The sequence below is a fragment of the Staurois parvus genome, unplaced genomic scaffold, assembly GCF_062004578.1.
Source record: "Staurois parvus isolate SC_StPar_1 unplaced genomic scaffold, SC_StPar_1.0 ptg000198l, whole genome shotgun sequence".
Classification (NCBI taxonomy): domain Eukaryota; kingdom Metazoa; phylum Chordata; class Amphibia; order Anura; family Ranidae; genus Staurois; species Staurois parvus.
Window position 1 is genome coordinate 7283807 of NW_028317994.1, and position 14869 is coordinate 7298675.

Consider the following 14869-nt stretch of genomic DNA (forward strand, 5'->3'; position numbering starts at 1 on the left):
GAAAATGTCCTGCATGCTGTAATATTGGTGTGCTGACCTGCATTTTTTCATTCAAGAAAATAGAATGGGGTAGTAGAACAATACAACATGTAATGCTTGCAAAATTGTCTTGAGCTAATACATGCTTCATCAAGTGCTTCTGTGTTGTACATAATTCTAAGCATGAATTAATCATGATATGCTGTCATGTCAGTACAAGTAAATATGTGGTGAAGTATTAAAGTGGCTGTAAAGCCTAAAATTCCATCACAACCCCCCTTCCCCTTCTACATACCTGAGCCTGATCTCAATCCGGCACTGTGTACGAGAGCAGTGGCTGTCACAGGCTTTGCTGAGAGCAGCGGGAGCCACTAGTTCCTGCTGCTGTCAGTCAAAACCTGTGGTGAGGAAGCGGGGATGGGTTCGAGCCTCGTGGTCTGTGTTAATGGACACAGACAGCTGGGCTCAAGATCAAGCCTGCATGTGCGCCCACTATAGGAAGCAACTTCCTATGGTGGCACACCAAGAAGAGGAGAAGCCAGGTGTGTTGGCTGGGTACCCAAGAAGAGGAGGTTCTGGGTTGCTCTTTGCAGTTCCACAGAGCAGGTACGTATAAACATGTTTGTAATGTAAAAAAAATATACGTCACAATCACTTTAATACATGTACTTTTTTGTAAAAATGGTCTTAATGTGTTTGTGATCTAAAGAAGGTAAATTGGATTCATCACACAATAAAAACTGATTCCTTACTATGTTGTACGTAACTGCACCTTTGTACCTTTTTCTTAAGCAGCATTTGGACATTGGAGTAAAGCAGGTTCAGTAGCTTCTATAGTAAGTTCAAGCCCAGCTCCAATAATTCATTTTTGTTTGTTTATTTATTTTGCACAAAGTAAGCTAGTGTTGGAAGTTCAGTTGGGTTTTTACTGCTTTCTCTCCCTGAACTTTTAGATTTCCTTCTACTTCCTGTCCTAGTGATATGAAGATGAAAAAATAGCAAAATGATTCTCCAGGACAGGAAAACCCAGAGAGCAATAAATCTCATTGAGGTTCTAACCTAAAACCCACCTTGTTTAAAGGTTGTTGTCTTTTGTTTTTTTGTTTGTTTTTTTTTTTAATCTTTTTGTGGTCTTTGTTCTTTTTGGAGAGACATGCCATCACTTCCTCTTTCCATGACTCCTGCTCAAGGGAAAATCTCCCTAAGGCCACACTCATACCTTGTTTGGCAGCGCACCATACACGTAAACATGCACAAAAAAAATGGGCATGCCTCTTATTTAACTAAACAACACTGCAACACAGGATGTGTCTTGTGGTATGCTGCAGTACCGGTACTTTGCTTGCAACTGTAAAAATGATCAATACCATAATGCATCACATTTACCACACAATACTGCAAATCCTAAATGGAAATGGGACTTAAAGGAGACACAGAAATAAAAACATTTCCCACTTGATCCTGAACTTTTTTTTGCTTGGAGTTGGGCTATTATAGAGTACAAAGCTCATTGAAATATTATGTTGGCACAAAAGCCTTAACTTTTGTTATCATACCGTTTCCGCTTCTCTGTCATAAATGTTGAACTGCTGTACTATGTATGGGGTGGGGAGGGGTGACAACAGAACCTTAACACCCAAAAGAACAGAATTCTTGCTCCAATTTTGTTACATTCAGAAAATCCCTTTCAAGGGTTTATTTGTAAAACATTTTTAACAAAGCTTCATCCTCCTGTACTTTGTGCGTGTCTGCAAAAGTTGTGCCTTTTTGTAGAATTTGTTAATTAATTTTTACTTTTATATGGATACATTTATTGTGACTGAATAGAGTGTGCTCAGCCATTACCCAGTTTATGCCAGTGTTCATAATAGACTGCTTTGACTGGGATAAGCCACATAAACATATTTATAATATCTGAGGTTAATGCAGGGTAAACTGCATAATCTTTTAATAACTGTTATAAATGTTAGGGCTCATTTTAAAAAGCAGCAGTATGGTAGAATAAAAATACTCTGCACATTTTATAAAGCCCAGCAATGTGCTTTACAAATGTACTTTGCATTTCACTGGTTTTGAGACTGATGGTGGTGGAAATATAAAATGTAATAAATCTCGCTCATTAAGGCTTTAAATATTGTTTAGTGATGTATTTGTTATTTCTTATTGTGCTCCTTTAATAATACATGGTTGATTCTGCCATTTCCTGGTTGCAAACTGACCACAGAAGGTGATCCGTGGTAGCGTAGTCAGTTTGCGTCCTTCCTCATCCTATTCTGTATCTTGCATGGTAAGATTGTAGCCACGCTCCCACCCATCCCTCCTCATTTGATCGACAGCAGCTTCCCTACCAGCAGTGTTATGGAAGGGGGAAGTGATGTTTGCCGCCTGTTTCATTTCCGCGGAAACGCTGATACTCGGTGGCAAACATCACTTCAGTAAATTGCATAAATGTCCCTGAGTTGATCACACCCAGGTCTGTGATGCACTGAAGTAGGCAATCACATGTCCTGCACCAGGAATGAATAAAAAATGCATTTAAGCGCATTTTTTTCCATTTTGTTTTGGGGTTTTTTGTACAACTTTAGAATTCATATATATAGGAAAACCTGACTTTACCACTACTGTAATGTTAACTGAGGGCATTGAAGAAAAAAGAAAAAAAAGCTGGGAGGAGAGCCTAGTCATGTGACCAGTGAGTCACATGCATGGCACTCCTTCAATCACAAAGCTGTCTCTGCTCCATTGGCTTTACTGACTACACACAGTGGTCTGTTTTGTGTGCTGAAGTGCAGTTTATTGGAAAGTGAATAGCCTATTCCCACTGTCAGTAATAAATAAGCCCCTTTTGTCTTTATTTTAGGAGTTTTTGGGTGCAAAATATGTGAAGAGGGTTTCAAAGCAAGGAAAAATTGTGATGTTGGCCATAGAAGGCTGCTGGAAAATACCATTGTATGTAATATGAAATTATACTTTCACTGTTCATTTCTTCTGTTGGAAAAAAGCGGAGGGGAAAAATTGTCTGTATTTCAAAGCAATTGTCAAATCTTTCCCCAATAACTAATGTTAATGCTCTGTATCGCCAACAGATGAAAGGAATACTGCTACTTTTATCCTGACTGATGAGGTTTGTGTTTTAATATATACTTTTCTTGGGAGGGATTTTCTCAAGCGTGCTTGCAAACCATCTGTTCACTCTTAAGGTCTAAACGACACAGGCAATTTTCCATTGTGCCTCTGTGATTGAAAGTCATTGCTACTGACTGATCACTGGCCATGCAATAAATTCAAGCAGGTGTGGCTAGCAAAGCAGGTCATGAGGACTAGTGATCAGTCCTAAACACAATGCTGCTGTTATTTGGAATTGAAAATTGCCAGTGTGTTCATGCCTTACACAGCAATAATTTATTCTCGGTGAAGTTTCCAAGGGATTTCTCTATTAAAATTGATTATATTTTATTATATTCATTTTTATGTAATTTGTTTTTTTGTTTTTTTTTTTGTTTTTTGGAGGTTACAATTGTTTACAGGGATTTAATTTTTTAATTGTTTTAATTTACTGTGTGCACTACATGATTTTAATATACTACATTTATGCTATTCCATTAAACTTCTTAGAATACATTAAATTTGACCCTGTTTTGTCTGTTGCTGTTTTTTCACTATTTGCCATACTTCCTCTTTAAAATGTATGTGAGTAAACAAATAAAATATTTTAAAAGGTGTTTTTCTCTCTTGAATGTGTTACTGTTACCCTCTATTTGAAGAAACAGGTTGTCCATTTTATATCTTCTGTGCAAGCTATATGTTCATTTTATGATCTTTATTTAGGGACTTTATTAAACTTTCAGTGAAAAATCTGAAATAATTTTATCAAAGTCCAAGAAAAAGAGAGAACAAGAATAGCGGTCGCTAATGTATATGCAAATGTTTACTGTATTGGGGTACATGCACATTTGGGCTCTTGTAGGTGCCTTTCTCCTAGCTGGAGAAAAGCAGCTTCAAAAATACACTTAAGCCACGTTTTTGTAAATGCGTTTAGGAGCTTTGAGTGCTTGGATGTTTATTCCTTTCATTGACCCGAATATTAGTGTTACTAAACCCACAAGAGTAAAATCAGTCTGTATATACAGTAAAGCATGCTTGTTATACACACTGTGGAATCTACGGGGTTAATCCTCTGCATTGTGTAAAAAGGCTGTTTGATCCTGTCTTCTGTTCCCAATCCATCTGCTGATGGTAGAAAGCTCTAGGAGTCACACTGCACATGCTTGGTGTGTATGGCTAGAGATTTTTTTTTTCTTTGGGAGTGTGATCAGCACAGGACCAATCAGTTGTCCCGACAGAGTCAGGGGTTATGCAGCCTCATGGGACAGTCAGAGCAGAATGAAAAATCCTCCTACAAGCTTTAACCAGTGCTCAGCTGGACACTGATAGAAGTCACAAGACTGCTATATACTGCTGATAGGAAAAGGTATTTAGAAGTTTATATTTACTAAAATAATTGTATTTCCATGTTGTGTGTAATGTGGGAGACCAGATATAGTAAATGCAAGGTCCTGGGTTTAGTATCACTTTAATTCTGGCCATTGAAATTAAAAAACACTCAAGCAGTAAACACACCTAGCGCTTAGATGTGTTTAAACACATTTGCACATTTTTTTTTCTGCCAAATCAATCCTTTCCTGAACACACAAGTGAAGATGTTTTTAATTTTTTTTTTCTGCCTCTAATGCCTCTGCCTTTTTAATTCCTGTAACCATCTATGTGTGCATGGACACATAGGCAAATATGGAGGAGCGTTTAGAGGCAAAAAGAAAAACCTTATACAGCTTTAAAATGGGCATTTTTGAGCTGCTGTGTGCATGAAGCTAATTCTGCATTCAAGATAAAGCAGTGATTCAAATAAAGGTGTTTTTTTTTTTAAATATTTTTTTTTTTACACAATTGTCTTTCAGCATTGAAGCGTGTCTTTTTTTTAGTTTATATTTTAGCTGCTTCCCTGCCACCCTATAGCAGAAATACTGCTACAGGGCAGCAGAAGGTGCGCAAAACGTGATTTTGTATTTCCGGGTAGGGGGCGCATGCACCCTACCCATGCCACCATTCACGGCTGTCAATCACCAGGTCCTGGCCAGTGATTACCCATCAGCGGCCGGTGATTACCAAGGATCTCCGACTGGGGATGAGGGTTGCTTTGTTTACTAACAGTCCTCCTCCCTGTCGGCTTGGTCACACTGTTCTGGATGGCTGTGCACAGCAGTGTGTTTACAGTGAAGACCCAACACACCTCCTCCTAAGTAAAACACTCCTAGCATACAGTTAACCCTTTGATCGCCCCTCATGTTAACCCCTTCCTATCCAGTGCCATTAGTACAGTGTCAGTGCTTTTTTTTTTTTTTCTTTTTTTTTTTTTTTAGCACTGATCACTGTAATGGTGTAACCAGGGAATGTCAGTGACACAAAGTCAGTTCCCCCCAGTGTCAGAATGCCCGCCTCAGTCCTGCTATAAGTCGCTGATCGCTGCCATTACTAGTGAAAAAAAAAATTCCAGTATATATAGCGCCGTTTGTAAATGCTATAACTTTCACATAAACCAATTAATTTACACGTATTGGGATTTGTTTTTTTTTTTTTTTTTTTTTTTTTTAGCAAAGACATGTAGCAGAAAACATTTTGGCCTAAATTTGACATTTGACTTTTTTTTTTACCGGACATGTTTAATAGCAAAAAGTAAAAAATATTGTTTTTTGTTTTTTTTTAGCGCAAAAAATTGAAAACCGCACAGGCGATCAAATGCCACAGAAAGAAAGCTCAATTTGTGGGGAAAAAAAAGTAAATTTCATTTCGGTGCAGCATTGCATGACTGCACATTTGCCAGTTAAAGTAACACAGCGCTGTAATGCAAACAATGGCCTGGTCAGAAAGGGGGTAAATCCTCAGGAGGGCAAGTGGTTAGGTTACTAACCCTTTTTAGGCCCCTTTCACACAGGCATTCAGTCTTAATTCACCTGTCAGTTTTTCAGACAGATTCAGACTGAATCACAATGTATGTTAATGGGTGGGTGGATGTAAACGGATGATTATCTGTTTACATCTGCCTTCATCTATGTTCTGGTCTGTTGTTTTTTTTTTATTAACGGAACAACCAATGCCTAGATTAGGTGGAAAGGTTGTGGAACCATTTGTGGACGTAACCTCTGGTGGTTGTTAAAAAAAAGATTTTCCATTTTCAGTGACCATTTTCTTCTGGCTTACAGAATATCTGTTTTTGGCTTTCCAAAATCCTGCAGAAATTTTATTACTGGTAACTGGTGGTTTTCTTCTAAAACAAAAGTCAGTGTAAAATGTAGGGCAGCACCAAACATCATGGGTCTCCAAGAAGGGGTAGCCCCATCACCATAGTATAGGATATAGTGCCTTGAAAAAGTATGTATACCCTTTGAAATGTTCCACATTTTGTCATGTTACAACCAAAAACGTCAATGTATTTTATTGGGATTTTATGTGATAGACCAACACAAAGTGGCACATAATGGTGAAATGAAAGGTAAATAATTGCTTTTCAAAATGTTTTGCAAATATCTGAAAAGTGTGACGTGCATTTGTATTCAGCCCCCTGAGTCAATACTTTGTAGAACCACCTGTTACTGCTGCAAGCCTTTTTGGGTATGTCTGTTTTTTTTTATTATTATTATTATTCAGGATTTATATAGTGCCAACAGTTTGCTCAGCACTTTAGAATATAACCGGAGACAATACAACAACAATACAGTTCAATACAAGAGGGTTAGGGTGGCTCTGCTCCTTGGAGCTTACAATCTAAGAGGGAGAAGCTAGTGGTACAAAAGGTAGTTACTGTGGGGGATGGCCTAGTAGGAGGAGAAGATTCCATTATTAGCTCAGGGCAGGATAGGCTTCCCTGAAGAGATAAGTTTTCAGAGATCACCTAAAAGTGAGCAGAGTAGGCGATAGTCTGATAAATTGGGGTAGAGCATTCCAGAGGATGGGGGAAGCTCTGGAGAAGTCCTGAAGACGAGCATGGGAGGAGGAGACAAGGGAGCTAGAGAGCAGGAGGTCATGCGAGGAGTGGAGAGTACGGTTTGGGTGATATTTGGAGAGAAGATTGGTGATGTAATTTGGGGCAGTGTTATAAATGGCTTTATATATTTTTGTTAATGTTTTGAATTTTATTCGTTGGGCAATGTGAAGCCAGTGGAGGGATTGGCAGATATGGAACAGTTAGTAAGGTGGATGAGTCTGGCAGCAGCATTCATGATAGAATGAAGAGGGGATAGCCTGTGATGAGGTAGGCCAGTGAGGAGGGAGTTACAATATTCAAGGCGAGAGATAACAAGGGAGTGAATAAGTTGCTTAGTACTTTCCGAGGTTAAAAACGAGCGTATCTTGGAGATGTTGCAGAGGTGAAGTCTACATGATTTGGACAGCGATTGGATTTGGGGCTGAAAGGACAGATGGAAGTCTAGGATTACACCTAGTACCCTGGCATGAGGGGAGGGACTGATGGTTGTATTATTGGTCTTGATGGAGAAGTCAGAAGAGGGGGCACGGGCTGGAGGGAATACTAAAAGCGCAGTTTTGGAAAGATTGAGTTTGAGGAAGTGGAGTGACATCCATGCCGATATGTCACTTAGTAGGTTAGTAATGCGAGAGGAGACTGAAAGGGTGAAGTGAGGAGTAGAAAGATAGATTTGTGTGTCATCAGCATAGAGATAGTACTTTAAGCCATGAGAGTTTATGACCAAGGGAGGAGGTGTAGATGGAGAAGAGAAGGGTTCCAAGGACAGAACCTTGAGGTACCCCTACAGAAAGAGGCAGTGGAGAGGAGGAGCCAGAGTTATAGGTAATGCTGAAGGAGCGCTGCGATAGGCAGGAGGAAAACCAGGAGAGAGCAGAGTCTCACAGGCCAAGAGAGTGGAGTTTTTTGAGGAGGAGGGGATGGTCAACAGTATCAAAAGCCGCAGAGAGGTCAAGTAGTAAGAGTATGGAGTAGTGGCCATTGGTTTTAGCAGTTAGTAGATCATTAGTGAGTTTTAGTAGGGCAGTTTCAGTGGAGTGAGCGAAAGCCAGAATGTAAAGGGTCAAGAAGGTTGTCAGTGAGGTAGGAGCTCAGGCGATTGTAGACTAAACGTTCTAAGAGTTTAGAGGTAAATGGGAGCAGAGAGGTGGGTCTGAAGTTGTTCAGGTTGGTGGGGTCCAGCGAGGGCTTTTTAAGTATGCGAATGATGTGTGCATGCTTTAGAGGGGTGGGGAAGGCACCGTTAGGGAGAGATTGAAGATGTGAGTGAGGGAGCATAGGATAGAAGAAGAGGGTAACTGTAGTAGTTGTGAGGGGATAGGATCCAGGGGGCAGGTAGTAAGACAGACTTCTGAGGAAACCTTAGTGACCTCTTCAGTAGTAGCTAGGTCAAAAGAGGAAAGTGTTGAGGGAGGTTTAGTATAAGGTATGCCAAGTGGGATGGATGTCTGTGCAGTAGAGATGCCCCTATGAATTGCATCAACCTTGTTTTTGAAATGATTTGCAATCTCGCAAGCAGTGAGTGAGTTACTGGGTGGAGGTGAAGGTGGAGAAAGTAGAGAGTTAAAAGTAGAGAAGAGACGATGAGGACTGGATGACAAGCTATTGAGAGTGGCAAAGTAGGCTGGTTTAGCAGCATGGAGGGAGGAATTGTATGTTAAGAAAGCAGATTTATATAGGATGAAAGCTTGGTGTGATTTGGTTTTATGCAATATTTACTCCAGCGCACGACTATGTCTCTTAAGATTTCTGGTGTCGTCAGTCTGCCAAGGTTGTAATGGTCGAGGCCTGATGCTTTGTGTGGTTAGAGGAGCAAGTGAGTCTAATGTGGATGAAAGTGAACTGTTGTAGACAGCAGTGGCCAGGTCGTTGTTCTGCTGGAAGGTGAACTTCTGCCCCAGTCTCAAGTCTTTTTGCAGACTCTAACAGGTTTTCTTCTAAGATTGCCCTGTATTTGCCCATCAATCTTCCCATCAAATCTGACCAGCTTCCCTGTCCCTGCTGAAGAAAAGTATCCCCACAGCATTATGCTGGCACCACCATGTTTCATCGTAGGGATGATGTGTTCAGGGTGATGTGCAGTGTTTGTTTTCCGCCACACATATAAGTTCGATTTTGGTCTTCTCTGGCCAGAGAACCTTCTTCCATATGCTTGCTGTGTCCCCCACATGGCTTGTTGCAAACTGCTGATGGGAATTCTTATGGCTTTCTTCTTGCCACTCTTCCACAAAGGCCAGATTCGTGGAGTGCACGACTAATAGTTGTCCTGTGGACAGATTTTCCCACCTGAGCTGTGGATCTCTGCAGAGTTTCCATAGGCCTCCTCCAGAGTTTGCGTGGGCCTCTTGGCTGCTTCTCTGAATAATGCTGTCTTTGCCCGGCCTGTCAGTTTAGGTGGACGGCCATGTCTTGATAGGTTTGCAATTGTGCCATGCTCTCTCCATTTTTGGATGATGGATTGAAAAGTGCTCTGTGAGATGTTCAAAGCTTGTGATATTTGTTTTATAACCTAACCCTGCTTTAAACTTCTTCAACTTTATCCCTGACCTGTCTGGTGTTTTGCTTGACCTTCATGATGCTGTTTGTTCAGTAATGTTCTCTAACAAACCTCTGAGGGCTTCTCAGAACAGCTGTATTTATACTGAGATTAAATTACACACAGGTGGACTCTATTTACTAATTAGTTGAATTCTGATGGCAATTGGTTCCACTAGATATTAGTTAGGGGTATCAGAGTAAAGGGGCTGAATACAAGTGCCCTCCATACTTTTCAGACATTTATTTGTAATGGTTTTAAAAACCATTCATTCTACTTCACAATTATGTGCCACTTTGTGTTGGTCTATCACATAAAAACCCAATAAAATACATTTACGTTTTTGGTTGTAACATGCCAAAATGTGAAACATTTCAAGGAGTATGAATATTTTTTTAAGGCACTGTACAAGCACATGTGTGATGGATATGGTAAAATGCCTATTTGGATTCTGTTGAATATATACATTTTATACATATCTACTTTTATACTTTTTCATATTTCTAAATATATCTTTTGTCTGCTGGGCTTCGTAGTCCTCCTTAACTAAAAGATGTTTGCTCAGCAATGTTTTGAACCCCTCCCGTCGAGCTGTGAAGATTTTGTAACTGCTTCTGGATATGTGAGAGAGTAAAAGAGATAATGAGCACAACCAAGCCTCAAGCATCAAGTTCCTGCACTCTTTCTGTATTTTAGCAAACCAAAATGTGCCTTTTTAGACTATGATCACATTTACATAATAATGACGTATACCCTATTGTTCTCTGTGTATAAAAGGTTAAGCACAGCCCTGCAATAAACAGAGATGAGGAAGTGGCTAAACTGAACAGTTGTCAGTGTGATCATTTTCCGGCGTGCACGTGCAATCCATTTCTCAAAATTAGGAACATCAGCAGACATCCAACCCTGAACCCGATTGTGGCTCACAACCCTTACACATGGGCTCCATACAAACTACTGAGTACCATTTTGAGTTGCTGCAATGAAATTGCAGCAAAATGGACTAGCCTGTTGCATAATTTTTTCACTTTGATTTTCAGGGTGTCTGACTTTAGTCTTCTGTAGGTTGATCATTTTCATTTCCATCAAATGATGGGAACATCCTTATGCTCCTAACACATTATTCTGTCCATATCAGTATAGATATTCAGCATGATATGTTTCCCCATTGAGATCTGATGTGTTTTCAAAGTGTTCCTTTAATTTTTTTTGAGCAGTGTATATACAGCTGGTAAAATAAGTATTGAATACGTCACCATTTTTCTCAGTAAATATATTTCTAAAGGTGCTATTGACATGAAATTTTCACCACATGTAACAACCCATGCAATCCATACATGCAAAGAAAGCAAAAAAAATATGTTCAGAAATTAAGTTATGTGTAATGAAATTACACAGGGAAAAATTGAACAAATGAAGAAGGGGAGGTGCAAAAAGGCATGGAAAGCCAAGGCACCAGCTGAAATCTATCACATTAGAACACAATGCTGCCCCTTGTAGGTGCAAATTAATATCTGCTGATTCCATCTCAACTGATGGCCTATAAAAGATGTCACACAATAAAAATCTAATAATGGATAAAAGCAAATAGCTCTCAAGACCTACGCAACCTTATTGTTGCAATACATACTGATGACATTGGTTACAGAAGGATTTCTAAATGTCTGAATGTTCCAGTGAGCATTGTTGGGGCCATAATCCAGAATTGGAAATTACATAATTTCACCATAAACCAGTCATGACCAGGTGCTCCTCGCAAGATTCCTCCTAGAGGAGTGAAAAGAATTGGCAGAAGAATTGTCCAAGAGCCAATGACCACTTGTGGAGAGCCTCAAAAAGACCTAAAATTAGCAGGTACAACTGTCTCAAAGAAAACTATGTATATTTACTGAGAAAATGGTGACGTGTTCAATACTTATTTTACCTGCCGTATACCATGGTTTGTAGATGCTATAACTTTCACACAAACCAATAAATATACATGTATTGGTATTTTTTCTTTTACCAAAGACATGTAGCAGAATACATTTTGGCCTTAGTGTGTGACTAAATTTGAGTTTATTGGATATTTTTTTATAACCGTAGAAAATGTTATTTTTTTCCCCCAAATTTTCGGTCTTTTTAATTTATATCACAAAAAATAAAAATCCCAGTGGTGATCAAATACCACCAAAAGAAAGCTCTATTTGTGTGAAAAAAGGTCATAAATGTCGTTCGGGTACAGTGTTGCATGACCGCGTAATTACCAGTTGAAACAGAGCAATGCCGAATAGCAAAAAATGGCCTGGTCAGGAAGGGGGGGGGGGGGGGTAAATCTTCCAGAGGGCAAGTGGTTAATTATGGCAAACACAGCTGTCCACCCTCTTCATAAACAAATACTACCTAGGATTTATTTCTTGCTGGAGGGTCCAGAATAGAACATCTAAAAAATGTAAGCTACATTTTTTTTTTTTTAAGTTATGCTATGTGAATCAAAATGTAACGTAGCTATTAGCTCAATTTGGACTACAAATAAGGAAATTCATTTTACAATAATCAAGCCATACACTATACATATGCACTATCCTTGATGCTATCTGCCACCATTGCATGTATAATTTTCTAGACTGCTGGAAAATCCAATTCACATTGCAAGCATTGCTTTCCAAATCCTTGAAATAATGCAACACAAGCAAATATCAGAAGCAAAACACAAATGTGGTGTTCACTGACAGTCTGTCATTCTTGCAGGGACCCACCGTTAAATTAATCCACTGCTCAAAAAAGACATGTTAGTTCACTTCCAGGTCTAGAAAATAATTTCAGTTGCCCATCACAACCAAGTGGTTTTCACCCTGAAGAGTCTAGCCATCTGCTGTAGACAAGACCATCACATTTTGTTTTTTATTTTTAAAAATAAACCTGTTTTTATTTTCAGCATGAATGAAACCAGTCCCAATAACACACCCAAAAATATATAAATATTAAGGTTTTTTCATTGATGTTCAAACTGACTTTTGTCTTCTATCATGAACTTGTTTTTGTAACAGCACAGACATCTGGGTAGGCTATAACCCTCATTGAGAAAACACTGTTTCCAAGCTGGGCAGAAGGTCACAGATAAAAGTTCATGTTCATTTGCTCATGATAATATAGCACGGAGAAAATGGAACTGAACATCTGGACACTTGGACTGTCACATTGAACTGTAAATAATTTATGGACTGGTTTGTTTTGTATTCTCTGTTTATACTCACTCTGTAAAATTGGATTTCATGGGAGTCAGATCAATTTCTATGAAGACATCTACTCTTACACCCGATGGGTTTGGTTGGCAAATGTGACTGCAATGAGCTTTGTTGATTGCTACACATTTTAAGTGCAGTGGGAGGCACATTTGCTCAGAAAACATCCTGTTAGAGAAGATAAAGAGTCTTCACAGGCCTGAAGAGAATGACAGACAAAATGCTCTATGATTATGTACTTTCTCATCCCATGTACAGTGTATAACATCTATAAAACATTAATACTTTGCCCTTCTAATGCATTTTGTACACATACCATTTCTACTAACATATTTATAAGAAGCACTTGGCTCAATTACATAAAGAATAGTTAGGCTGCCCTGTATATAAATATATATAATACATTTTTTATTAAGTGTTGTAGACTACATGGGCCCTTTCAATTAGATGCACTTTTGATGCACTCCAATTGACGTACAATGGAAGGAGTGTTTTGGTGTGCTTTTCAAAAACTGCACCAAAGATGCAGCATATAGAACGTTTCAAAGCTTTTTTAGTACAGCCCCCAAAAGCACCAGACGTTCAACAGCATAAGGAGCGACAGGGCAGCCCTGCAGTGAAGGTTTCTACATAATCCAGCAGTCTGCACATCACGTAACATACAGACATGTAATGTAACTAAAGCTGTAGAAAAAAGGCTTTTTTTTTCAAAACTAAATTTCAGTTTTAACCGCTTCTGCGCCACCCTATAGCAGAAATACAGGGTGGCACTGGTGCACAGAATCACGTCTGTATGTATATGATATATATATATATATATATAATGTGATTTTGTAGTTCCAGGTAGGGGGCACGCACGCACTGAGCGCACTCCCTACCCATGCCTCCATTCACGGCCTCGGCTGTCAATCGCTGGCACTCAAAGATCGTCCAATATCTCCAACGTGTATAAACAACACGGATCTCTCCCTTGTCGGCTCCTGCACACTACTTTGTATGGCTCTGCATAACAGAGCCACATAAAGCAGTGTGCTTACAGTAAAACAGCACACAGTTAACCCTTGGATCACCCCACATGTTAACTCCTTCTTTCCCAGTGCCATTAGTACAGTGTCAGTGCTTTTTATTAGTACTGATCACTGTACTGGTGTCACTGGATGTAAGTGACACCAAGTCAGTTCCCCCCAGTGTCAGAATGTTCTCCGCAGTCCTGCTATAAGTTGCTGATCGCCGACATTACTAGTAAAAAAAAAACTCTATAACTTTCACGTAAACCAATTAATTTACATGTATTGGGATTTTTTTAGCAAAGACAGCAGAATACATTTTGGGCTAAATTTATGACGAAATTTGATTATAAAATTTTTTTACTGGACATGTTTAATACCAAAAAGTCAAAAATATAGTTTTTTCTCTCAAAATTGTCGGTCTTTTTTTGTTTATAGCGCAAAAAATAAAAAACGCACAGGTGATCAAAAGCACCAAATGAAAACTCTATTTGTGGGAAAAAAAAGGACATAAATTTCATTTATGTACAGTGTTGCATAACCCCGCAATTGTCAGTTAAAGTAACAAAGCAAAAAATGGCCTGGTCAGGAAGGGGGGTAAATCCTCTGGAGGGCAAATGGTTAAAGTGTCTGAAAACCTAAAATCTGTGTTTGTCATCATACCTCACTGTATGCAGCTTTCACAACCAAAATTATTTTTGTAAACCTGTTACCAAGTTTAGTTTTTGAAGCGTAACATGTTTGGTATCCAGTTACTCTGCGTAACATTATCTTTTATATTTGACAAAATATGGGTTATGCATTGTTTTTTTGCAATACAATTCAAAAAAGTGTATACCCTGTTCCAAATTATTATGCAAATTCTATTTAAGTGTCACAAAGATTAAACATTTTGTTTTTCAGTTTAACTCATGGATGGCATTGTGTGTCAGGGCTCTTTTGATCACTGAAAACAATCTCGGACACCTGTGATAATTAGATTGGCAGGTGAGCCCAATTTAAGGAAAAACTACTAAAGGAGGGTGTTCCACATTATTAAGCAGAGCATCATTTTCAAGCAATATGGGGAAGAAAAATGGTCTCTCTG

The 14869-nt window shown here is 39.0% G+C and overlaps 2 long non-coding RNA genes across 5 annotated transcripts in view; both read right to left on the reverse strand.

Annotated features, from left to right (window-relative positions):
• Positions 1-12893, reverse strand: part of LOC149461571 (uncharacterized) — a 139783-nt gene extending 126890 nt beyond the window's left edge. Inside the window, exon 1 of one of the 2 annotated variants that reach the window (XR_016312822.1) lies at positions 12788-12854. This is a non-coding gene — a long non-coding RNA (uncharacterized LOC149461571). Of the gene's footprint in view, positions 1-12787 lie in introns of both variants that reach the window. The other variant, XR_016312821.1, reaches the window with a different exon arrangement.
• Positions 1-14869, reverse strand: part of LOC149461570 (uncharacterized) — a 522205-nt gene that overhangs the window by 227631 nt on the left and 279705 nt on the right. The window lies entirely within an intron of this gene.